This window comes from Ambystoma mexicanum, chromosome 2p (genome assembly GCF_040938575.1).
Source record: "Ambystoma mexicanum isolate Mex_15411 chromosome 2p, UKY_AmexF1_1, whole genome shotgun sequence".
In the NCBI taxonomy this organism is placed as follows: domain Eukaryota; kingdom Metazoa; phylum Chordata; class Amphibia; order Caudata; family Ambystomatidae; genus Ambystoma; species Ambystoma mexicanum.
This window is the reverse complement of record NC_090923.1, coordinates 1287445412-1287471807: the sequence shown is the minus strand read 5'-3', so window position 1 is coordinate 1287471807 and position 26396 is coordinate 1287445412. Positions and strand designations below refer to the sequence as shown.

The 26396-nt window shown below is 49.1% G+C and overlaps 1 protein-coding gene across 1 annotated transcript in view; it reads right to left on the bottom strand.

The window, feature by feature from the left end:
* The window catches only part of VWA3A (von Willebrand factor A domain containing 3A), a 2090411-nt gene that overhangs the window by 688462 nt on the left and 1375553 nt on the right, over window positions 1–26396 (bottom strand). The gene's annotated exons all lie outside the window — the stretch shown is intronic.

The window sequence follows — 26396 nt, the reverse complement described above, 5'->3', positions numbered from 1 at the left end:
TCAGTTTGCCAGTATCCTGGCAATATTTTCGGAGCAGGCCGTACATCTGATGGTGAAAGTACAGAGTTCATGTCCTCTAAGGAGATAGGGGAGAACTTGACTTTGCTCCTCTCTTGAGGGGTTTGCTCTAGGTTATCCGGGAGATGGTTAGGTTGGACGTCCACCTTACCGGATTTTATGACTTCGCAAGCTATATATGATAACATTGAGTTTAGTTTGTTAGCTATCTCTTCTTTACTAAAAGACGTGCACATTGTTACAGTGAAGTTAGGCAGGTATCAGTGGTGTTGTAAAGCACCTTCCCCAATTTTAAAAGTGCAGTTAAAATTTGAGATTAACGAAAAGAGGCAATTGTTGGTCCCAAAATGTACTGCAATCCTCATATAAGTGGATATTTAATTAAAGTATGAGTTAATGTGAAATAGTGATTTTGATAGGGCTGCTTCATATCTGAATGAAACAGGTTGTGCTGGCACTACTGGCTGCAGGGGGGTGATGCAGCGCTGGCTGGGCCATAAGAGGCGGCCACAGCCAGGAGAGTGAGCCCAAAGGAGGCAAAGCCAGTCACGGAGAAGGCTCCAGGTGCACCCAGGGCCTGGGGGGGGCTCGCGCCAACCCATGTGACTGGAGTTGTGAGGAAGAGGACAGGGCTCCAGGCAAAGAGTGAACGGGAACAGTGTCGGCTTCAAGTCATTATAGGTGCCAACTGCTGACAGAGACTACTGAGTGGACGTGGAGATCAGTGGCACTATGGTGCAAAGTGAGCAGTGTGGATCAGTGGAGGACACGCGGGGTGGGGGGTAGGCACTCCACTCCACGGGGAGATCAAGAGAGTGGCAATAAGGAGGTCCTTGGTCCATCTGCCCCTTGGGGGTTGGCTTATGGTGCAGAGGTGCCGGCAGTGACGCCCACTGGACTGGAGTTGCAATAGTGGTGGTGCCCCCCAAGTGGAGGGAGTTGTGCAAATTGCTAGGGCGCTTGGAGCCCGGCTTGCACTCCACTCCACTCCACCCCACCCTGTTGCCCCTCCTCCCTGAGGCCCTTCGTAGGGACGCCCAACGGCATCAGTGGGGAGTGCTGCCAGTGAACAGTGATCACTCCTAGGAGGAGCAGTAAGTGGCTCCCGAGGTCTATGGCAGGGCCCGATAGTGGAGGAGGAGCTGTGGTGGTGCTTGTTGGGGGGGCTGGTGTGGAGCACACCCTTGGATCGGAAATACAGTGGAACCCCCCGGGTGAGGAGAGCAGTCCTACATACATGAGCTGGAAGGGAACCATAGCACAGTATCGCTACCAAGGCAGCAAGGAAATGGCGAAGGCCAAGGGTGAGGAGGCCCCATTCCAGTTGGGCAGAGATTGGCACAATTAAAAATGACATTCAGGCCATCCTGGAGGAGATCAGGGGGATGCGGACAGACATTGGCGCAAAGGTAGCAGACCTCTCAGCACGGGTGGTCACCCTGGAGGACAAAATGGAGGGGGTGGAGGCTAACCAGACCTCAGTGGGGGTCCTGGAGGAGCAAACAGAAGCGTGCTTCTTGGAAGTGGAGAGGCAGGAGGAGGAACTGTGCCGAAGGTGGACGACATTGAAAACTGAGAGGCGGAACCACCTCTGGTTCTTTTGGCCGAAAGAGGTGGAAGGGGAATCCCCAGTGGGGATGGGGCGCAAGATACAGGAAATAATAGCAATGGTCCTGGGCTCAAAAGGAAGGAGAGAGGGTGACCTTGGACAGAGTGCACTGTGCTGGCGGAGGGAGCAGAGGACCAAGCTCAGTCCAGGCAAGGCTACACTCCTAGGGGGATAAGACGAGTCGCTTTGCTGAAGTGGAATACAGTGACTCCAGGGTAGCCATTTTTCAGGACCTGTCTGCGCACACACTAGCAAAGTGTAAGGAATGTGGTCCCTTCACCAAGTGGCTCCAGGAGAAGGGTGCGATATATAGATAGGGTTATCCCTTTGAGCTGTCCTTCGAGTGGGAGGGGGAGAGATACCACCTGGTCACGGAGGAAGAGGTCAAGCGTGCCACAGAGAAATTGGTGGGGCCTCAGGACCAAACTCTCCCTGAGAGAGGTGCACATGGACTGGATTACCAGCGTGAACCCTGAGGCCCAGACTCTGTGTGGGGAAGGCGCAAAGTACAAGGGTCCGAAATTTCCAGAAGCGTAATACCCCATCGCCCCGGAAAGAGGACACTTGAAGGGAATTTGGGGGATCCAATGGGTCTTCTCTGTTTTCTTAGTTGAATCCCAGGCCTCTCCGATCCCCGGTTCTGGTTGAGGAGGGAGGGGGAAGGGGAGGCATTTGCTTGTTGTGCTGTTGGTGATTTGGTAGAGGGGGGGACGACAAATGGGGAGGGGGCATTAGGGGGGAGGGTTCCAGGGGCTGTTGGTTCTGGTTAGGAAAAGTTGATTGGGTGTATGTGTTTTGGTGAGGAACTGAGGGGGAGAGGGGAGGTAGAAGGGATGATGATTAATACAACCAGGGCAGGGGCCGCATTCCTGGTGGTTCCACTCGTGTGACCAGTATGGTAGGGACGGACGGTCGTACGCCTCAGTTGGGGATCAGGGAGGGAGGGACGGGAGGAGAGTGGATGGGAGAGGGGGAGGGATAGGGATCTCATGCAGTGGTTCTTATGGATGGAGAGGGTAGGGTACCTACTTAAACTCGGGGCGAGTAATCGGCAAAAGGCAAGAAAGGGTTATGGCTGAGGTGAGGATCGCCACGCTGAATGTAAAAGGGTTAAACTCCCAAAATAAGAGATCGCTAACTGGCAACATGTTCCGCAAGCCGATATTGGCGATCTGCTTCTTGCAGGAGACTCACTATAAACAGGGGGCGGAATCTACAATAAAAGGTAAGGATAACGGTATGAATTTCTGGGCTTCCCAGAGACAACGCAAGAAGGAAGGGGAGGGTATCCTATTAGGGAAAACATTTCGGATGACGGAAGTCCACACCAAGAAGGGGTTTGGAGGCCGGTTCCTGGCAATATAGGGTGTTTCATTGAGGGGACGCAAATTACACTGGCTACCCTGTATGCACCCAATGCGGGGCAGTTGAGACTGTTGTGCCAAATATTCGGGATGTTAGGAAACTGGGCAGAGGGGGCCACAATTCTTGGGGGTGATTTCATCCTGGTGGCTGACCCGACGCTTGATTGGTGATCAGCAAAGGAGGGAGGCCCAGGGGAGGTGGGTAAAGAACATTGCCTTCAGGGATCTCCTGCAGGACCACTATTGGGCTGAAGTCTGGTGGGGTAATTTTCCCGGTCCATAGGATTATACATTTTTCTCCCCCATCTCCCATCAGACGTACACCAGGATAGACCTGCTGCTAGTCCCACAAGAGCTGAAGGGGGATGTAAGGGCACCTAAAGTTGAGGTGGTAACCTTGTCAGATCATGAGCTGGTGGTGGCAGAGTGGACGATACTGAAGCCACCCTAGCAGCACTCCCGCTGGAGGTGTAACAGCACAGAGGGACCAGGTATTCCAGGACTTTTTAGGGAAGGAGTTTCAGGCGTACTTCGACATCACTGATGACGGAGAGATGGGCATGGCAACGGCATGGAAGGCAACGAAGGCCACGATCTGGGAACTCCTTATTACTGAAGGGTCGCGAAAGAAAAGAGAAAGGGGGCTGCCTGAGGCCAGGCTTCAGGAGGAGCTGAAATCTTTGTGTACCCAACTGGCCTGGAGGCATGCAGACAAGGGAAAAACTCCTGGGCGAGATGAGGGATAAGAGCAGGAGCTCCACATGGTATTAAGCAGGGAGGTGTTTAAGAGGTTGAGGTTCACGTGGCAAAAATATTATGAATGCAGCGACAGGGTGGGAATACTCCTAGCAAATAGAGTGAGGGGTTGTAGGGTTAAAAGGAGAGTAGACAAGGTGCGAGATACTGATGGGGGCATGGTGGATAGAGAAAACGACATCCCGGCTCGGTTTGCAGCTTATTATCGGGAACTTTATACTAAACCGAGGGAGGTGGTGCAGGACTATCTGGTCGATCGACAGCTTCCCAAGCTCACAGCACCGGAGAGTGAAACCCTTGAGGGGGGGGTGATGCGTCAAGAGGTGTTGCAGGCGTTCCACAGATTAAAACCTGGGAAGGCTTTGCATGGGATGGGTTTACCGCTGAATTTTACAAACAGTACCAGTCATGTGCCCCTGGCTAAGCTGTTTAACTATTGTGGGGGACGGCACGATACCGCTGACGTTCCTTTGTGCCTTGATAGCAGTCATTTTGAAAACGGGAAAGGACCTAGCCAATTGTGCCCCTTACAGGCCCATCTCCCTCCTTAACGTGGACACCAAAATATTTGATAGGGTCCTCGAGTCTCGTCTGGAGTCCTGCCTCCCCTGATTGGTGCACCCAGATCAGGTGGGTTTTGTAATGCATAGGCAGGGGTCTGATAATATGTGAAAGATGCTTCATGTCCTTAGCGCACACAGTGGTGAAGGAAGAGGGGGTGCTGCTGCTGGCCTTGCATGTCAAGAATGCTTTCGATTGGGTGAGTTGGACCTTCATGGCAGAGGTCCTCTCGACCATAGGTATGGGTCTGAGGTGGAAGGGATGGATGGCGGCTTTATATTCCAATCCAGCGGCTAGGGTTGTGGTCAACAGGAGTGAGTTACAGTCCTTCCCGCTACAGCGGGGTACACAACAGCAATGTCCACTTTACCCGTTGCTTTGCGCATTGGTTATGGAACCATGGGCAGTGGCAATTAGTGAGAACGAAGGAACACAGGGAGTCTCGTTGGGGGGAGTAGGGTGTAAGATCAGTCTCTTGGCGGACGATGTCCTGCTTTATGTCACTAAGCCAGTGCAGTTGCTACCTCTCTCCACTCCCGCCCTCCTGCTGAAGACCCTGGTACAATACAGGGAATTATCTGGCTTTAAAGCCAATCTGGAGAAATTGGTGGCCTACGAGTTTGGGGGGCTATCTGAGACGGAGCAGGAATATATTGAGGGGTTGCAGTTTCAGGTGCAAGGAGACTCTTTTCATTACTTGAGGATACAGGTAACGTGTCACTATGGTGACCTTGTCCATAAGAACTTTCTGCCTCTATGGCTGACCGTTAGAGAGGACATGGAGAGGTGGGCGAGATTAGGGCTATCGTGGATGGCGCGTTTAAACTGTATTAATATGGTGGTGCTGCCCAAATGTTTGTTTTTATTTCAAATGCTCAAGGTGATAATCCCACTATCATTCTTCGTTGAAGTGAAGGCAGCCATGCTGAAATTCCTCTGGGTGGGGGCAAAGCCTAGAGTTGCTTACAGGACACTGACTTTACCAAAGGAGGAGGGGTGTGCTGGAGGTTTTGTGGTCTATTTGGAAAGAGGGGGGGGGAATAGGTGGTGGTCCACGTGGCCGTCACCTCTGAGTAGGGGTGTCACGGTATTAGTTTTATTACGGTACAATAACCTTCTTGCCAAACGACGGTATATCATGGTTATCGCGGTATAGCAGGTGGAGTAAATTAATCTTAACAAATATTTTCTAAAAGGTCATAAATTGTCAGATTTATCATCACAAACAAAACCAGGCACCCAGGGCCAGAATTGGGCTTTTCAACATACTTTCCACTGAAATGCCACCCCTTGCTTCATCCAAACACAAACACACGTGTGGAGAGGAGGAGGGGGGTGGGGAGGAGCCCTGCTGCGACTGGCAAAGCAAACTGAATAGCTTTTTTAAGTGGTCATTTAGGCTTTTAGCTCCCCCACTGGCTACTGGTGAAGATGAACATGTTGCCATCTTGATAACCTGCATGCCACAGATCAATGGAGTCTGATGGTAGTATACGCTTGTGCGCATACACACGCACACGCACTCTCTTTTTACGTTACAGCCTCTAATTTACTTCCGGGCCAAAAGGTGTTCAGTAATCACGGACATGTTACCCTTTGGTATGGCCGCAGGGAATACCCACAGAGATGGGTAAATTTCGCAGTGTGACTTATTACATGTAAATTCAATGATAGAACCAGGGAAATCCCCCATTGTCATATGTTTAGAAAACATTATCCATTATAAATATATAAACCCCAAAGCCGCCAACCCAAAGTCCCGGGAGGATAGCTCAGCGGCAACGTGCGTGCCTTGGAAGCAAGAAGACACGAAGCAACACAGGTTCGATCCCCGGGTCGGCGCTTAGAAACCTCTGGGTGTTTAAGCGTGTTATAAATACGCAACTAAGACAAAAACAATTACGCAACTAAATAAACAAAAACAATTTCTTTAACAGCGCCTCGATGCCCGCGGGCTGTGTGAGCGCTTTAAAAAAAAATGTAAATAAAAAAAAAAAAGTAAACCCTTTTCCTTCTTGCCACTGTATTTATTCTTCCTATTGCTAACATATTGATTTTGTGTCAGGCACGTGTGGTTTATGGAATGGCATTAAAAACTGCTCAAACTGAAACTGCTTGGCAGACGGCACATCCAACAGTGCAAGACCAAGACTGCGCAGCACTTGCTTACTGCAGCCTTTCCAAATCAGATTGAAAAGCACACTTAACAGTATGAACGGTATACCGGTATAAACAATGTGACGGTTATTATTGTTCAATTAAGTGGTTCACTGTATTTTTAACGGTATACCGTAATACCGTTACATCCCTACCTCTGAGCTGTATCTGGGCCCCACCTCTGAGGAGCCGTTAGCATTTCAGCTTTGGTACGAGGCGTAGCTAAGCAGGACCAGACAAATGTGGGAAGGGGGTACCTTATTGTGTTAAGTAGATTGGAGGAGGGCATGGGCCTTGGGAAATTGTCACTACCTACAGTTGAAAGGGGCCCTGACGGAAGCCCGCTGGGGTGAGAACTTGAGGAAGGGACTGGCAGACTTGAATGGCTCTGGATTACGAAGAGAGGCTCCAGGGGACTCATCACCGGTCTGTACAGGACGATCCTATTGGTGGAACCCAGGGATCCACTCCCAACTAGGGTTAGATGGGGGCAAGATCTGGGGAAGGGCATTGAGGATACACTATGGACGTGGATGTGTAGGAGGGTAGGGCGCTCAACCGTTTCCCTGTAGTATAGACACCAAGCTTTGAAGCTGCTACACAGAAGGCATTACTCACCAGCTGTGATAGCTAAAATGTGTAAGGGCTATGACCCGCACTGCTGGAAATGCCACTGGGCGACGGGGGACTATATCCATATGTGGTGTGGGTGTCCTAGAGTGCAATCATACTAGAGGGAAGTTCTGTCATGGATAAAAGTGGTAGACGGTATGCACAGGGAACTCTCACTGTGGCTTCTCCTTTTTGAGGTATAGTTAGAGGAGGACGAAATGGAAGATGCAGTCATGTTGGTCGTCCCGAGATGTTGTTTAGCCCAATTGTGGAAGAACCTGTGCATGCCTGTACAAAGTGGGTGGCGAAGATCCGAGCAATATGACATGGAATACCTAGTGCCTCTTTTGAAGGAATCTCGCTCTAACATTGAATCCCTCTGGCTCCCCTTTTTCAGAAGTAAGGGTGGTGAGTGGGGTGGGGGACCCAGAGGGGGGAGGTTGGGATGGTCTCGCTGTGTAGGAAGCCACCATGTTGCTATTGACTTATTGGGAGGGTAACAGAGAAAGGTGCCTCACTGTGTAACAGCTGTAATGCCGGCCTGCAGGCCTTGGACCCGTCCTGCGCGAATAATACCCCAGGGTTTTTTACTTATTGGAGTGAATTAGAACCTGCTGCATGAGGGGGGGGTAGCGAGGAGGGGGGAGTGGGGATCTGGGGAGGAATCGAGATGAGCATGGGAGGGGCATTACGTTGGGATGGTTCTTAAGGAAAGGTTTTATGATGCTTTGTAATGCAGTACCTAAAATGTCAATAAAGTTTATTTTTTTTTTTAAAAAAGTTAGCGTTAAAAGAGAGTCATTGTATAATTTATAATTACATTAGAGAGCCCTGTAACTGCTGGGTAGGCTGGAAGGAGATGAGGAATCAGTGATAGGAACATCCAGTAGAAAGAACCTCACCAGGGGAGTCATTTGTTCTAATAAACTGTGTCCTCCCATGGATTCCTCCTTTTAGATAGACTCCCATATCAGTAAGACCATTACAGAGAAGGGGAGGAGCACACTCTGTACTGATTATGACATAGGTTCTTTGATGATAGCCCAGCAGAAATGAGACTTAATTGAGGATACTATGCACAGGCAGTAGTGTTTTGCAAACGTGTGTATGAAAGGACCACGTTGCAGCCTGACAGATATCATTTACAGGTACCCTTCCTTGTAGGACAGAGGTAGGTGCCGCACCTCTAGTTGTACGTGCCCTGAAGCCTTCAGGGATTTCCTTACTCGCTGTGGTGTAGCATTCAGATACACATAGCACTATCCATCTAGAGATGGTTTGCTTTGTTATTCATTTGCCCGTTGTAAGGCTTGTGTATCCAATGAATAGCTGGTTTTACAGCCTGAATTGTCCTAGTGATGTAGAAACAGAGCCCTCTAGGGGTTGAGCCTATGCAGCCTTTCTTCCTCCTTGGATGGATGAGGAGGCGGCTAGACAGCTGGGAGACAGATTGAGACAGGCGAAACTCTGACATGACCTTTGGAAGGAACGAAGAGCGCACTCAAAGAGTCACCTTGTGGCTGGAAAATATAGTAAAAGGTGGCTTATAGGACAGGGCCTGCAATCAGCTTAATCTCTGGGTAGAGGAAATGGCAACCAAAAAGGCTGTTTTCCAAGGTAGTAGTCTGAGGGCACAAACGTAATGGCTCAAATGAGGAAGCCATGAGAAAGATCAACGCTAGGTTTAAATCCCATGCCGGGACCATGAAAGGTGTTGGAGGGAGAGTGTTAGGACTTTTAAAAATTGTACCATAAGGGGAATGGAGAAGGAGAAACTACTTACCGGTAATGTACTTGCTATGGATTCTTCTCCCGCAGATTCCTCATCTGATAGATATCCTTTTCAGTGTCAACTGCTCAGAAAACATTTCAACAGGGGGCTTATTGCATCTCGACTCGGCCATCCATCCATCTTGACTCAATGCGCTGGTTATCGACTCTGGACATGGCGTCAGTCACCGTACATAAACTGCGTCACTATTCACCAGTACCCCAGTTCCTTTTTTCTGCACGCTCAGCACGCTGCTCAAGCAAACTGCAAATTTGCTTTCCAGTCCAGATGTCCACTTCAAAAGATGTCCTGACTGTACTTCAAAAATGTCTTTGACCAACCCACATGATATTTGCATGTGGTTCATAGGTGCCGACCACGTGACCAAGGACTGTGGGTCGTGTCAAACGATGAACCCTAAATCGTTGGGGTGCGTTCCAGTAAATTAAAAGTGATCGTCATCAAAGTAGCCAGCCCGATCCACCATGAGGCCGTCTGGTCATGAGACGAAAGACCCCATCCCGGAGAAAGAGGACAGGCACCGTAAAATGGGAAAAAAGAGGTTGCACTCAAGGAGTCATTGCTCATCCTCCTCTTCCAACATGACTCTGATTCGTCAGAGGAAAGAGGTCAGCCCTCATCTGGGAATGATACTACTAGAGGTGAGTGGTAAACCTTTAAAAAGCAGGTGCTCAACATTAGGAAGGCGGTCCTCATGGGTACGGGGCAACCCTCAAAGCAGCAGACCTTGTCAGTCCCAGCTATGCCTGGTACGTCGGGCAACATGGAGACTGTTAGGAGTGAAACACTCTGTGGCGACACGACCGTCGACATATTGTTGATGCCTTCAAAACCACTTACGGCGCTGATGAGCTTTGCGCCATCCGTTCCGAAGCCATCAAGGTCGATATCGGCGCCAACAATGTCATTTGTTTAAAAATGTTGAGTTCACTGTAAAAGGAGTTTTTTTTCCGAAATTATCCATAAATAGATTGGCAACATCAGGGGCGAAAGTGGCGCCCAGACGGGTCCCATGGCATTGGTGGTAAAAGGTTTGTTTGTAAATGAAATAGTTTTCCATCAGGGCTATTCTTGTACATTCCAGGAGGAAAGCTGTGGAGAGGTTCCAATGTCGTTCTCAGGCCGAGGTAGGTTTTTAGGACTTGTAGGTACTCCAATTGTGGATACTTGTGTATAGTGATTCCACATCTAGGGTCACTAGTAGATCTCTTTGTCCTACTCATATTGTGTCCAATTTCTTTATCATGGCCGTGGTGTCTTGGCTATAGGAAGGCATTTTGCAAATGAAGGGTCTCAGGAAGTGGTCGATGTAGATGGATAGTGGTTCAATTACTGATCCGATGCCTGCTACGATAGGTTTTCACGGCGGGTTGGTTATGTTCTTGTGGATCTTCGGGAGCAGGTAGAAAGCTGGGATAATAGGGTGTTGATTTACCAGAAAATATTTCTCGTCCTCGTCTATCCAGCCTTCATCGTAGACGTGGCTCATCAAACTTGTGATCTCTGCCAAAATCCTGGATGGGGGACCTGAGGCTATTTGTCTGTAGGATCTTGTGTTAGTTAATTGTCTTGTGACTTCCTCGTCATATAGATGGTTGTTCCAGAGGACAATGCCTCCACCCTTATCCGCCGGTTTTATGAGAAAACTTTTGAGTTGCCAAAAGGTTGTTCTTAAATGGTGTTTTCTTATTGAATGCGTTGCGCATTTCTAACAGAAGAACAAGTTACTCTCTTACCTGGTAACGTTCTTTCGATGGGATGGTCTGACGATGTATTCCATATCTATGACAGTTATCACCACAGCTGTGCTGCTTCGGAAAATCTTTCGGCGTCTGCGTCCTGCGTCGATGTCGTCAATACGCCGTCCTCGAGGACCTCCTCCGACGGCCGACGTCACCAAATGTTATAAGTAGGACGCACGACGCCCGTAGCCTCAGTTGTAGTTTTTTCCCCAGAACGTGTGGTACCAGTCTTCTGCCAGTCTGACACACAAAGCCTTGCAGAAACGTAAGCTGCAATCGCATAAGAAATTCTGTAGCGGGGAAGGCAGGGAGGGAGCGATATGGAATACGTCGTCGGACCATCCCATCGAAAGAACGTTACCAGGTAAGAGAGTAACTTGTTCTTCAAGGGGATTGGGTCCTCCGACGTATTCCATATCTATAACAGACTCCCAAAGCAGTACCAATGCAAGGAGGTGGGAAAACAATTTAGAAAACAGAAATTTAGAATGCCCAATCAAATTGCGGAGTAAAGGACCGCCTTGCCAAAGGCCAGATCCTGCCCACGGATGGAATCGAGGGAGTAGTGATGTACAAAAGTATGTACCGAAGCCCAGGTGGCTGCATCACAGATGTTACGAATAGGAACACCCCTCTGTAGGGCAGTAGAGGCAGCCATACCCCTGGTATGATATATGGCATTTGTAACGCGCCTATACACAAGTGTTTCAAGGCGCGACGAGGCAGGGGGGCAACAATGGAAGACAGACAACGATCCTACTAGGCCAGGTGTCATTCAGAACGCGCAAGTGCAAGGAAAGAGGGGAAGGGAAAAGTGCATGGGGGAAAGGGAGAGGGGAAAGTGCAGTACAGGGTTATTAACATACAGCATACAGGATAAATAACAAGGGCCAGCTGGTGGCAAGTGCGAGGTAAGTGCAGACAAGTGCTGGGAAGGGGGGCTGTAGGGATACAGACACAGTCCCATAGTGCAGGGGTTGCCAGGGAGGCAGTGCAGGGGAGAGTGAACCCAGTTGCAGATTCAGTGCAGTTTCAGTAGTATAAGCAGGGGAGAGGGGGAGAGAAAGCGGAGGCAAAGAGGAAGGTTTTGAGGTGCTTCCGGAACCAGAGATGGTTCTCCTCATGTTTCAGGGAGGCAGGAAGGTTGTTAAAGAGGGAGGCCCCTGCAGTGGACAGAGATCTGCCCCCAACTTGTTGTTTGGAGAAGCGGTTAACCCTGAGGGAGTTGGAGGCAGATGAGCGAAGAGCTTGAGAAGGAAGATATTTAGGAAGAGAGAGTTGAAGGTATTTTGGCCCAAGGCCCCAGACGGCCTTGTGGACAATGCAGAGGGTTTTGAACTTGATCCTCGCAGTCACTGGGAGCTAGTGTAGTTTTTTCAGTCCTGGAGAGACCCGGTCCCTGGGCTTGAGGCCAAGGACAAGTCTCGCAGTCCTGTACTGGATGAGTTGCAAAGGGCGGAGAGTAGAGGCGGGCAGATTTAGATAGAGGCTGTTACAGTAGTCCAGCTTCGAGAGAACCAGGGGTCTAGAGACAGTGAGCTTCTGGGGGAAGGAGAGGAAAGGAAGGATACCTCTGAGGAGGTGTAGCTGGTAGTGTGACTTCTTCAAGACGTCGGATATGTGAGGAGAGAAGGAGAGTGTGGAGTCGAAGATGACCCCAAGGTTTTTTGCCTTGCAGGTAGGAGCAGGAAGAGGGCCGGAGAGGCCGGCCAGAGAGCTGCAGGGAAGGAGGGAGTGGGTGTGCCGATGAGTAGAATCTCAGTCTTACTGGCATTAAGGCAGAGGTCGTTGGCGGCACACCATTCCTGGATAGCAGAAAGACAGTCAGAGATGAGGGAAGAAGAAGAGGGGGCCGAGGGTAGCCTGAAAATGAGCTTGGTATCATCCGCATAGCACTGAAAGTAGGGGCAGAGAGCGGCGATGCGGTGGGCGAGAAGTGCCAGATACTGGTTGAACAGCCAGGGAGAGAGTTTAGATCCCTGGGGGACACCACAGGTAGAGAAAAAGATGTCAGAGAGGAAACACCCCAGTTGAACCTGGGAGGGTCGATTGGAGAGGAAAGAGGTCAGCCACGCCAGAGCCTGACCAGTTATACCCAGGTTATCACGGAGACGGTTGAGCAGGATGGTATGGTTGACAGTATCAAAGGCAGAAGAGAGATCAAGCAAAATGAGAACACATGGAATGTTAGAGTCAAGGTTTGAGAGCAGGTCCTCACGGATGTTCAGGAGAGCAGTGTCCGTGCTTCTGGCAGCTCTGAAGCCAGACTGATGGTCATGAAGACTACCAACAGATTCAGCATGGAGATTAAGCTGGGAGATGGCCAGTTTCTCCAGGAAGGGAGTGATAGAGATTGGGCGATAGTTAGCTGGGCAGGAAGGGTCGGAAGAGGGTTTCTTAAGAAGGGGGTGCACAAGGGAGTGCTTGAGAGGGGATGGGAAGACTCCAGAGGCAAAGGAGTGATTGCAGAAGTCAGCAAGGGCAGGAGCCAAGGAGTCTATGTGGTCCTTGATAGTCTTAGAGGAACAGGGGTGGACCTGTTTTGACGAGACTTTCATAGATCGGACTTGTCTTGAAACCTTGTCAGCAGAAAAAAGGGGAAAGGCAGAGAAGGAGAGAGGAGGGGTGGCTGCAGAAGGGCCAGAGGAAGGGCAGGGAATAGAGGGGGGGAGGTGATAGGAGGAGAGTGAGGACAGGATGTCCTGAGTTTTTTAAATGAAGTGAGAGGTCAGTGCCGTGCAGAGGGCCTGGGAGGGGACAGGAGAGGTAGAGACTGCAGCAGGGTTGGCCAGCTCCTTGCAGATTTTAAAGATTTCGGCCGAATTGTTAGATGCCGCAGGGATGCGGGCTTGGATAAGGGCTCTCTTCTTGGTGAGAACGGAGAGCCGGTATTGCCTTTGGAACAGCCAACAGGCCAGTTCGTCAGAGGATGAACATGAAGCACGCCATTTCCTCTCTGCCACCCTGGACTTGCGTTTGAGGGTGACGAGATCCGAGCCATACCAGGAGTTACATTTGGCTTTGGGCTTCAGGCGGATTCTCATGACAGGGGCAAGGATATCAAGAGTATCCGATATAGCAGAGTGGAGAGGGCTGTGTCAGGGTGGCAGTCAGCCGAAGGGAAAGGAGGGGGCGAGAAGGTGGCAGCGAAAGCCTCAACTGACACGCGCTTCATGGGTCGGATGACCGAGAAGGAAGGTGGCAGTGATGGGGGTGGCTTTGCCTGTGGGGTAGGGAGGGTGAGGTGGGAGGAGAGGAGAAAGTGATCACTCCAGGAGAGAGGAGTGGAGAGAGGGACAGAGAGGGGAAGGTCAGAGGAGATCAGGGCATCAAGAGTGTGCCCTGCAGAATGAGTCGGCCCAGATAGGAGAATAGAGAGTGAGAGCGAGTCGCAGAGGTCGCAAAAGAGTCCAGAGGGGGGACAGGAGGCATCCAGGTGGATCTTGAAGTCTCCAAGAAAGAGGACTTGAGTAGTTGAGGACAGGAGTGAGGAGGAGACGTCCGCCCACTCGGAGAGGAAGGAGGAAATTTGACCAGGTGGCCGATAGATAGTAGCCAAGGTAAGGGAATGGCTAGGAGAGAGAGAGAGTCGGCAGATAAGACATTCAAAAGAGGAGTAGATCTGCGTGGGAGTAACAGTGGCAGGAATCCACTCAGGGAAGATAAGGGCCACACCCCCCAGCACGGTTGGGCCTGAGCACGGAGGGGATCTTGTAACCGTCAGGTAGGAGTGTGTCAAAGCTGGTGACAGAGCTGGCCGTGAACCATGTCTCAGTGAGACAGAGTACGTCAAGGTCAAGTTCCTCAAGAAGGCGGCGGATATCAGAGGAATGTTTGACGGCAGAGTGAGAGTTAAGAATGGCAATGTGGAGAAGGTTGCCATCTTTGAAGGACTTCCGGGGAGGGGTACAGATCAGAGGTATGCCCTGCGGAGGTGAAGGAGCACGAGAGGGGTGGGGAGGGAGGGTAGAGGCAAGGTAGTCGAGGACAGAGGAGGGGGCACAGCAGGAGAGGAAAGAAAGTTGATGAGGCGCGGGAAGCGTCTATCGAAGAGGTGAAGGTTGGCCTGAGGGCCTTGGACCAAGACGGTCCCATTAGCCTAGACATTAATGATGGCCTTAGAGAAGTGGAAGGAGGCCAAGAGGACATCCCAACGGGTGCCACCATTAATGGGAGAAGTGGAGAAAGGAGAGAGCACAGAGACCATATGAAGGGTCCATAGTTCAGGTGAAGGCACGAAAAAGAGGATGTCAGTGAGAGTTTCCTTGGAGGAGGCACTAGTGTAGGTGTCAGCGATAGGGAGGCCTGGGTTGGAGACCAGGATGTCCTTTTTAAACTTTTTCCTACCAGATTTAGTGAGGAGAACAGGATAGTCAATGGAGAAGCAGTTAGAAAAGATCGGTGAGATAGAGAGCACCATGGAATAGGAGGGAGTGGGGGGGGGGAGACAGAACAAGCGCAAGCGGACAGGAAGAGAGCGGCAAGCCCTAGTTTACCACAAAATTCAGAACACAGTGAACACAGTAATGCATATCAGGTACACAGAGGAGAGGCCACCTAAGTTTGAAAATCCAGCGGGGGGAGAAAAACCCTAGTTTACCACAAATTCAGAACACAGTGAACACAGTAATGCGTATCAGGTAATCAGGTACACAGTGGAGAGGCCACCTAAGTTTGAAAATCCTGCGGGGGGAGAAAAACCCTAGTTTACCACAAATTCAGAACACAGTGAACACAGTAATGCGTATCAGGTACACAGTGGAGAGGCCACCTAAGTTTGAAAATCCTGCGGCGGGAGAAAAACCACAAATTCAGAACACAAAGAAGTGTAGACAACCTGCGAGGAAGTGAACAGGTAAGGGTTGGGTGGGCCGGGGGGAGCAGGAGGAGCTCATAGATGGAGCTGCGGTATGGTGCCTGGCGTCACTTGCGGACACCTGCAGACACACCGGGAGCCACACAGGAGGGAGCCGCCCTTTGCCTAAGGGGCCCTTAGCCGTGGGGCTGCCGGGCAGGGGCTGCCCTGGTAGAACCAATAAGAGGAGGAGGAGACAGGGGGTTAGAGCCAATCAGGGGGGAGCTGGGAGTCTTGGAGGCGGGAGGGAGGGATGGGAAACCAGGAGAAACACAGAAGGGGAGAGGGGCCTGGGAGAACACACAAGGGGGAAAAATAACAACGGTAGAATGGGTCCGCAAGCCGACCGGTGGGTCCTTACCCGCCAAGCGGTAACACTCAGAGATAGCCAAAATAATTCAGCGAGACAAAGTCTGTTTCGTCACAGCTTGTCCCAAACGCTTCCCAGCGTAACCAAAGAAAAGTTGATCGTCCACTCTGACCTGGGACATGCGTGAAATATAAAAGCTTAACTCTCTTCCTTAACTCTTCCTTACCAGGATGTGGAGGAGAATAAAACGCCGGAAGAACAACCTTCTGGCCTAAATGAAATTCCGACACCACCTTCGGAAGAAAGGAAGGACGAACTCTAAGGACAACCCTGTCCTTATGAAACACAGTGAAGGGTGGCTTAACTGAAAGTGCCTGTAACTCTCTCACTCTGCGACCGGAAGTGACCGCAACCAAAAATACAGTTTTAAGAGACAACAGTCTCAAAGGGCATGAATGCAAAGGCTCAAACAGAGCACCCACCAGAAACTTGAGAACAAGGTTTAAATCCCAACTGGGCACCTGAAAAGGTGACGGCGGGAACACATTAGTGAGCCCTTTCAGAAACTGAGAAATTAAAGGAATTTTAAAATAGGAACACTCTTCAAACGAGCGCTTAAATTTGGACAGCACCGCCAGGTAACTTTTTAACGGTACCCACTTGCAAGCCCCTGTGGGCCAAAGAAAGCAAAAAAGACAGAACCATGGGAATGTCACATGCAAAAGGATCCACATTCTTAACCCTGTACCAGACGCAGAACTTACACCAACGGCAACGGTACAGGGACTTTGTTGCCGGCCGTCTGGCCGAGAGCAACACCTCCATCACGTCTTCAGGGAGGTCCCAATCGTTATACCTCAACCTTTCCAAAGCCAAGCGTGAAAGTTGAGGGATCTGACCTCTGGATGGAGAACCTGACACCCCCTCTTGTGAGAGCAGATCGTCTCGGTAGGGAAGACGACGTGGAGGGCAGATGGACAAGTCGAGAAGGTCCGGGTACCACGTCCTCCCGGCCCACGCCGGAGCAATGAGGATCATCCGGGAACCGAACCTCCGTAACCTCCGCAGTACTTGCGGGATGACGGGGACTCGAGGAAATGCGTACAGCAGTGGGAATAACCACTCCACCATGAACGCATCTCCTAATGTCAGGAATCAGATCTGGGGTAAAGAAGGCGCTTCTTGTACCCAAAGAGGTGCTAATTAGCTAGAAACTACATTTCCCAGCATGCTTTGGGAAGTATGTAGTCCTTAGCGTTTCACGCGGCACGCCAGCTGGTCATTACTGAGCTTTGCTTAAAGACCGCCGCCGCCCGTGTCTCAGTGCAGGTAATTTCCGTTTATTAGCACGGGCGGCGGCAGCTGAGGACGTGAGGTAATGCATGAGCGCTGGGACGCCGGAGGACTGGGGAGCTGTATTCCGGGCCGCGACAGTAAATTTCTTCATTAGGAGAAAAACCAGAGCTGGGCCGCGGCAGTGAACGGCTTCATCCTCAGTGTTGGGCATCAATCTTCAGGGTCTGGATGTCCTCGGAAGGCATCCGGACCGTCAGTTAAGTCCATTACGCTTTTGGCATGTTTGTGTTTATACAGCCTGAATCCTTTGCTTACTTATGATGCCACGATAAGGGAGAGCGTGTGAAGGAACATGCCATTTATTTCTGAACAAACATTAAGCCTGGATAATAATTAGTTTTGCAAGGAGAGTATCATTTTGAGCTAAGACATGATTTCAGGGAGCATTCCATTGGGCCCACACAGCAAGAGGGCATGTGCTTTATGTCATTGTTTTTAACAAGTGTTTGTTGCTTCAATGTGCCCACCGGGCCATGAGTCTCGTAACTTTGTTGTTTGTGCCATTTTGCTTGTCTGCAAACCCTCCGTGTTTCAAGAGTATGTTGCAAAGGGTGCTTCAGTCTTATGTCATGTCTAAGTGTCTAACCCTATTTTGTTGTGTGCAAGGTGGTGTCTCATATGGACACTAATAAGAGTATGTAGAGCTTGATAATTACTGTTTCCTAGTAGGGTATGTAATAAGTTCATTGCAGGTCTAGGAGGTTGTGGTTTCAGGATTTAGGATACAGGTATAGGAGTATTGACCTACACAGTATTATATTGCTCTGTACTTGCTTGTTATGTTTCCCCCTCCTTTCTTTGTCACTCCACCCCCTTTCCCTAACTCCGTCTTCCCCCCATTGGCTGCCACGTGGTTCCCTGTGATATTATATTCAGGCGCCCGTGCCAACCATGGTGGGAGGGTCGATCTATTCGGCGTCTGTGGTTCGGGAGGGGGGGGGGGGGTCGAGTCCCCTATTCCCTTGTTAAGTTTGACACCTAAGGCTCGTTTGGAGGAAATTCCCGCGAGCAGAACCTCTCGCACTTCCGGTTGGCACTGGAGGTGAAGAGATCCACTTGAGGGGTCCCCCAAAGGGCGAAGATCTCCAAGAGAATCTCCTGAGCCAACTCCCACTCGTGAGAGATCGCGCTCTGCCTGCTCAGAACGTCCGCCGTCTCGTTTTCGTCTCCGGCCAGATGAACTGCCGAGATCGAAACTTCCTGCTGGATTGCCCAGAACCAGAGCTGCATCGCCTCCCTGCACAGAGGAAGTGACCCTGTCCCCCCCTTTTTGTTGAGGTAGTGCATGGCCACCGTGTTGTCCCTTAGGATCAGGACATTCTTCCTCGCACAGTCGGCAGAAAAGCCTTCAGGGCTAGCCTGATGGCCCTCAGCTCCAACAGATTGATATGCAGTCTGGACTCCGACGGGGACCAACGACCGCTGACTGTCATCTCGTTGGCATGAGCGCCCCATCACGTGAGGGATGCGTCCGTCATGATCGTCACCTCTGGCCAGGGTAGCCAAAATGGAGCCCCCCTCATCAGATTGCCTTCGTCGGCCCACCACAGAAGGTCCTGGGCGATCGAGGACGGCACCTGAACAGGATCCGACATCCTGCCGGAGGACTGAGACCACTGGAGCTTGAGTGCCCATTGCAAAGATCTCATCCGCAACCTGGCCTCTGGCACCAGAAGAATGCAGGATGCCCTGAGGCCGAGCAATCTCAAGAACTCGAACGCTGGGAGACTCTGGGCAAGCTGAAACTTGTGCACCATCTGCTGAATGTGATGAGCCCTCACCTGGGGAGGAAAACACTGCCCCAGGGACATGTTGAGCACTGCTCCGATGTACTGGAGCCTCTGAGTCGGTGTCAAATGAGACTTCTTTAAGTTGAGGGAGAAGCCCAGCTTGTGGAGGGAGTGGCAGGTGATGGACAGATGATCCAGGACTTGCTCGAGAGAGTGCGCCCTGATCAACCAATCGTCCAGGTAGGGGTAGACGTGAATCCCCCCTTTCCTGAGATGCGCTGCCACTACTATCATGAGCTTGGTGAAGACCCTCGGGGCGGAGGTCTATCGGAACGGTAGGACCCGAAACTGAAAGTGCGAGTCTCCAACCGCAAACCTCAGGTACTTCTTGTGCTTTGGATGGATTGGCACATGAAAATAAGTGTCCTTGAGGTCGAGAGACACCAACCAGTCCTGAAGTTGAAGGGCCTGGAGGACTTGAAAGAGAGTAACCATCTTGAACTTGTCCTTCCTGAGGAGTTTGTTCAAACCGCGCAAATCCATTATGGGTCTCAATCCCCGTCTTTCTTGGAAATCAAAAAATAAGGGGAATACCATCCCTTGTTCCTCTCTGCTACAGGCACCAGTTCTATGGCGCCTTTCTCCAGCAAGGATTGAATTTCCTGCGCAAGGGGCGGATCCGGATTCTTCAAAGAGATTCCCCGGTGGATTGTCGTGAGGCCTCTGCCGGAAAGGAAGACAGTAGCCGTGGGCTATGATCTCCAGAACCCACACATCTGAAGTAATGGCACGCCACTCTACAAGATGCTGCACCAGCCTTCCCCCAACCGACGAACCATGGGACATGGCCTCATGACTGAGATGAAGCGGCTGCAGCGTTGCCTGAGGGCAAAGAGGCAACTGCCCGAGCGGCCTTGGCACCTCGAGTACCTTGTTTTCCACCTCTGGCACCCCTACGGTGGCCCCTTTGGCCGAATAAGACGGAATTGTTCCACAATGAGCGAATATGACAGCAAAAGCAAAGAACTAGCAACACGTCTAAAAGAACAAGGCTACCCAAAGCACATAGTCCGCCAAGCAAGAAAACGTGTCAAACACACCAACCGTGAAGCATGTCTCACACCCACCAAAAAATAACAACACAACACGTAAATGACTTGCGTCAAAACCTTCACTCCCATGAGCGATTCCATCAGAAAAAGTTCCCAAGCACTGGGACAAACTCCAGACAGACTCTTTCAGACCAGAGAAACCCAGATTTGCTTTTAAACGCAGTCGCAATCTAAAAGATCATCTTGTACACACGTACACAGAAATGGACAAACCTAACAACGATCAGACCACACTATGGCAACTCCCACCAGTCAAAGGCCATTTTAAATGCGGGCACTGTTCTGTCTGTACCCTAACAGCCAACCTCAGAACAATCACTTTGCAAGGTAAACCTTGGACCCTAAATTCTTTCACCAACTGTAGAACAAAATGGTCCGTGTACATAATCAGATGCCCATGTGACCTTATCTATGTGGGCAAATGCAAAAGAGAAATACGGCAACGCATCTGAGAACACCGTTCTTGTGTTCGCAATCAAATTGAAGACAAACCCCTGGTGGCACATTTCAAAGCCAAAAAACACACCCATGATGACATTTTTTTGGGCAATACTGCAAACAGTGGGGAACCCATTCCCGGCGGTGACAGAGACCGCGCACTGCGCAAACTCGAGCAAAATTGGATTTATCGTTTGAACTCAGTGAAAGATGGCTTGAACATTTCTATCGAATGGAACCTCTTTTTCAATAGATAGATGCTAATATACATTTCCAATGGCCCTGGTGTTTTAAGTTCCCACCCTGTGTATTCTTCATCACAAAGAGACATTTAGACAAAAATGTTGTTGTTCTATTGGGTTTTGCATAGTGTTGATTTTTAGATATCCTCAATGACTATGTTCTGCAAACAAATACAGTGTTTGCCACTACCCTGTCTCCAAAGGCTTTTGGTGTGTTCGTAGTAAACATTTTCCACACGCATCCAACATGTCAAAATACACTCATCAAGTCTGCACTGCCATGTATGCATATACACGTGAATGTTTGCAATGTATTCAAAAAGTACTCCCGATAGATGAAATCACTATATAGATGACAATTAGTTGGTGTAGACAATAATGTGTTGATAAATGACTGCTCATATGTTTCCATCTGGCGGCAAATAAACCCTTCTATCTGCATTTACACACCATAACAAGCCCGGCCCTTGTCATTTCTGGGCTCTGACAAAGTGTCCCACATACACCCATGCGCATACACTCCGCTGACCATACGCGGCACAATTTTCCAGCGTCTACAGTGACACAGCTCTTTCAGAAATTAGGTAAGCCTGCTGTTGTTCCATCCGACAGTTCCCATTTAATGGAAACTTCTACGATCTCTGTTTCACACTAATGCTGCTATCTTTTAAGTGCATGCTGCTCCTTAGTTTTATTCCGCACAGCGTTTTGATATCATCTACACCACGGTGCAGCCCGTGTGAGCACCGCATAAGGGCGTATTGCGACACCCTGAGGCACAAGCACGTCCCTTAGTTTTATGACTATTCACAACTGTAAACACCTCGAAGCCCACTGGCTAATCAGCACTGCCTCCATTATGTGGTTCCCACGTTTGCATCCTCATGTAAATCGAAAAATAAAACAAAATACACCTCCCATTCTACGGGTTATAAGTACCTAAAAATCTTTTTTCACCAAGACACTTTACCTCTATTCAATTCACCAAATTATTCTAAAATACATCTTTTTAGACTATGGCCTCTGACCTCTGCAGTTCTGCCTCCCAGCCGCATCTACCACCCCCTGGCAAAATCCAATCAAGTTTTTCAAGACAAGGCGCTTTACTTATCTGACATGGTAGGTCTCCCTCTCTTTTTGCAGCAATATGGTTAACTAACCTACTAAAACCACTTCTCTTGTCACTAACACAGTCCCCCTCTACTATAGGTGGACGCCTTTCTCAGCTAACAACGTTCCGACCTAATACTTGTCCTGAAGACAGTTCGGTACATCCCAGCAGCGCTGCTCACCTCGCACAGCCACTGCCCACCACCAACTATACACCGAACCAGAAACACCTACCAGTGTATCGACAATGTTAACGCATTGTTAATGTTAAACAACGCAAGAAATCAAACAATTTGTCACTCTGCCTACTAACCGACTAAATATGCAGTCAAAGAATTACTTGAACATGCATATTCCACGTGCTACGCCACCATGTGTATTTATGTCTTTCTGTTAGTCTTAATAAATTCTTGTATCGCTTTTCACCCTTGTAGTCTATAGTGACATTCTATTCTGGGAGCCAGCAGCCACCTGGCCCCCCTGCAAATGTGAGGTGACCTTGGGTCACGCCTATGTCTAGGGTAGCCTATGACCATCTCCTTTTTGTTTTGACCATATCTCTTAACCCTCTAAAGTCAGGCCCCCTTACAAAAAAAGAGGGTTCCGCCCATTTTTTCCTACATCTCTGGTAGGACTCAATCCATTAGAAATAGAGATCTTACATGTGCAATCTATGCAAAGCCTGAACCCCGATGGTTTATAAAAACCTAACATCGCTAGATAACTATTTAATGAAGCGTGATGCAGAGAAAATTCTTATGAGATGACGGGGCATGCTGTGCCCTATATTTACTTCAGATGCCATGATTTCCAGAGTTCAGGAGTGATCCACTCGAGAGAGTAGGCGCTATGGCTCCTGTGCTGGGGGAAAAAGGTCCTGACGCCAGCCATGACATATCTAAGATAAGGAATCTGTGGGAGGACATTATCCATTTGAAATAACTATTACTTGGAAACTGCCATGCACAATCACAAATTGTATCATCCATGATAACACTGACGCCATGTTATATATGACATCATTGATTTGTGCACATTGTGCTTAAAAGGTGTGCTTGAACTGGGTTTTGATCCATTATGAATACTCAGAAACTGTAGCTTGTTATGGCTCAGACATCAACAGATGACACAATGCCCAGGTTATAATGTTCAAGGGGCTTTATTGCACAGCATAATTAAGCTAAGGAATAAGGGACAACTGAGAACAGGCTAATGGGGAGCTCAAAGGATGATTAACAAGTCAAACATTAAAAGGGACCATAGAGAACCAGTTCTTGCATCCCTTCCTTAGTATCGGTCAACCGGTGGTCAAAAAGTCGCTCACAGTCTTTGGGATTTAAGTGGCAAGGTGCTTCTGCCTTGGCTCTTTTAGTTGCCAACGTTGTCTTTTGTCAAACATATCAGCATGTCAATCTCTTCACCTATGGTTTGCATGGTTGTCTCGACATATGCCACTCGTCAGACTCCTTGTGATCTTGGCCAAGAGGGTGTGGGACCTGGGGCTTGGCAAGCCAAACCCTGTTGATGATTGTGGCAGACCCTGAAACCGCCTCCTATAGCACTTGCGTCTCAACCTTTCTACCAGACTTTTTCCCCTTATCTCGGACACCTCCTGCTCAGACGTAGCCTCCTTCTTTTGCTCCTGGATGATTTGCAAAGCTCTGCCCCTCTCAACTTCCCTTTGATTACCTCCTTTCAACACTTTCTCTCCTCGCCTGATAATCAAATAGTTCTTCTCCTAACCTCCTTTTTTAACCTACAAGCCAACACATCTTCATTGCTTTCTTCATTGCCCTAGACAGCTGTTTCCACCTTCTCCATTATTCCCTCCACTTCTTAATGTCTTCCCTTTCTATCCACCCCCTTTCTCGCCGCCCAAGGTTTCCGCTGTAATACCTCCCTTTTGGATGTTTCCTCCTCGACCTCTCCTTGATGGCTCCTGTTCTCTTTGCCCAGATTTATCCACCTAGTCTTCAATCTCATCTCATCTTTCCTAGATGTTACTTCTTCCACCTCCCTTCAATGACTTCCCTCTGTTGCCTTTTTACCACCTTGTCTCCTCGCCCTCTTTCCTGGATGTTATCTCACTCTATTGATGACTTTCTCTCCTCCACTCTTCTTAACTTCTCCTGCATCACTGTCATTGCTGACAATATTTAATGATCTAGAACTCAAAAGACTAATTTATCCAATGAGTAACCCAAATGCACTCCAACAGGGAAACAGCCTCATAGTATTCAAGCAGTTAAGATATTTAATTAAAAACAAACTCAAAAGAACCATAAGAAATGTATAGGCATTTCAAGAAGATATTTTACTCCAAAAATATTTTTAAAAAGTTACTTTTGAACGAATACAGTAAGTACAAATTCAAATACAAACAATATGATACTGCTCTGTACAAGGTACAATACATTACTCAATCAATGAGTTGACAGCAGACAATTATCGCAGGAGAATAAATGTTTGCAAACTTCTTCCATGCTCACAACACGTTTTGGTTAATTAGATATGTCCTTTTTCAAAGGTTTCATGCTGTCGTTTTATAAAAATCAATTCAGAAATTAGCCTATTCGTCATGTATCATACCAACCTTCATTAAGGTAACATGGCATTCAAGAACAATAATGCCCATAAAGAAGAATACTATCAGATATCGGAACAGAAAAAATCTACTAATTCACCATTATAATGTCAGAGAGATAGCTCACCACTTCTAATGAAGTAGTTCGCACATTCATAGGTAGTTAGAGAATGTGTATGCCAACCCAGTGGATGCACCACCTGTAACAAAACAAGAGTTGTCAGTTCAGAAAAACAGACATCTAATGCAACCCCTCATAATAGGGCAACAAATATTCACAGAAGTTTATCTCACCTGAAAGTACTACTGTATCAACGGGAAGTGAGGCACAGATTTGGCGAACCATTCGGCTGCCCCGCTCTTGTTGCTTACAACGCCGAATGAAACAGCATCTCACATGACCTGGCAACAAGCCTCAAGACATCACAGCGCGCCGATACGACAGACATATTGGAATGGTATTGGTAAATCCTTATTCAACAAAAATAGTAGTACACGAACCAAGCATATCACTGTGAATGCTTGATTTGTCATCGTTGTTGTTAGGCAGGAACCTGTGCAGTTCAAATCACGCATTCACAAATCAGTGAATCAAATCAAGTGACAAATCAAGCATTCAGTTCCCTCTGGGACCACTGCAAAAGATTTAAGACTACAGGTGTTTGGCAGTAAACCCACTTGGTAGCAGTCTGTACCACACAGATTCACTTGGTAGCTGTGGCTGAGCAGTCAGACTTCCCTCAAGAAGAGTTAGGCAGTATACAGAGTATTCACAATAGGTCAAGAGAACACAATAGAACAAGTAAACACTGACCAGGGCTTGGTGTAAAAGAGATAAAATTATTTATTTAAAAACCACATCTAGAAAAATACACAGGCACCAATAGTAAGCAATTCAAAAACACGGTCACTAAAAGATATACACTCCCTTAAAAGAATATTAGACAAGTCTTAAGTAAAGCCCCACTTATTTTCAGACAGCGGTGAGCGCTTAACGTAGATGGCACTCTAATAGTTCATTTTAAAAAGGGAGAGAAGAGCAGAGAACAAGTTGAAACAGATCCCAACATTTTTACAAGAACATAACCAGGGAGGAAGGCAAAGTAAAACCGTGAAGTTAGAGTTCAATAGGCCGGATCCACTTTCAAAGGATCAAACGAAATGTGTCCAAGGTCACAAGGTTGCAGTGCACAAAAGTCTTGTAATGGTTCAAAAAGGAGTTGGACCAAAGAAAGGGACCAGTTAGAGGGTCAAGGCGGCCAGCCCAGTCCAGAAGGTTAAGGAGTTATTATTACCTTGTAGCAATCTTTAGAAAGGGAGGCCTGGCGGTCACGGTACCTTAAAGTGGTGAGAATACTCCAGCGGGGGCAGTTGTTCCTGGCAGCGGATGCAAGTCGGTGCTTCGTCCGGGGGAAGAGAGGATCTCGTCGTGGAGGAAGACAGGAGTCCGTTGCACTGCCAGGGAAGAAACCAGCCGCGGAGTTTCTCAGGTACAAGGAGCGGTCCGTTGATTCGCGGTTCAGTGGTGAGAGGCTATCCAGCCACCGGGGTGCTTGGCACGGGCAGTTCGACCACAAACCGGTCTGGGGTGCGAAGAAGGAAGGTAAAACTGGTTGTGCCCACCAGTCAGGGGAAGAAGCCTCTCCAGCCGGGAGATCTTCTCTGTCGTCGGGAAGTGGTGAGTCGGTTCCGCAGGGCTCCACCGGTGGTGTCGTCGTGGTAGGTCGGCTCAGCTTCTCCCTCGTCGTATTCTCAGGTCCTGTGGCGACTTCTGAAGTTCCAGTCCCCAAAGCCCTGCTTTTATGCAGCATACCCCCATTCACTCAGCCTAGCTGTCGATCAAACATACTAAGTGGTGAGCCAAGAGTGCGACTTGAGTTACCAAGGTAACTCAGTCCAGGGTGCCTAAACCCCCTCCCATGCCCCCTGTGGTACCCAGACAGAGTGGCACCACTTTTGGAGGCTTCTGTGGAGAAGCCGCCAAAAAGTGGAACAAAGGGCTCGACTTGGGTTGGAGTCACAGAAGAGAACACAAACGCCATTTTAGA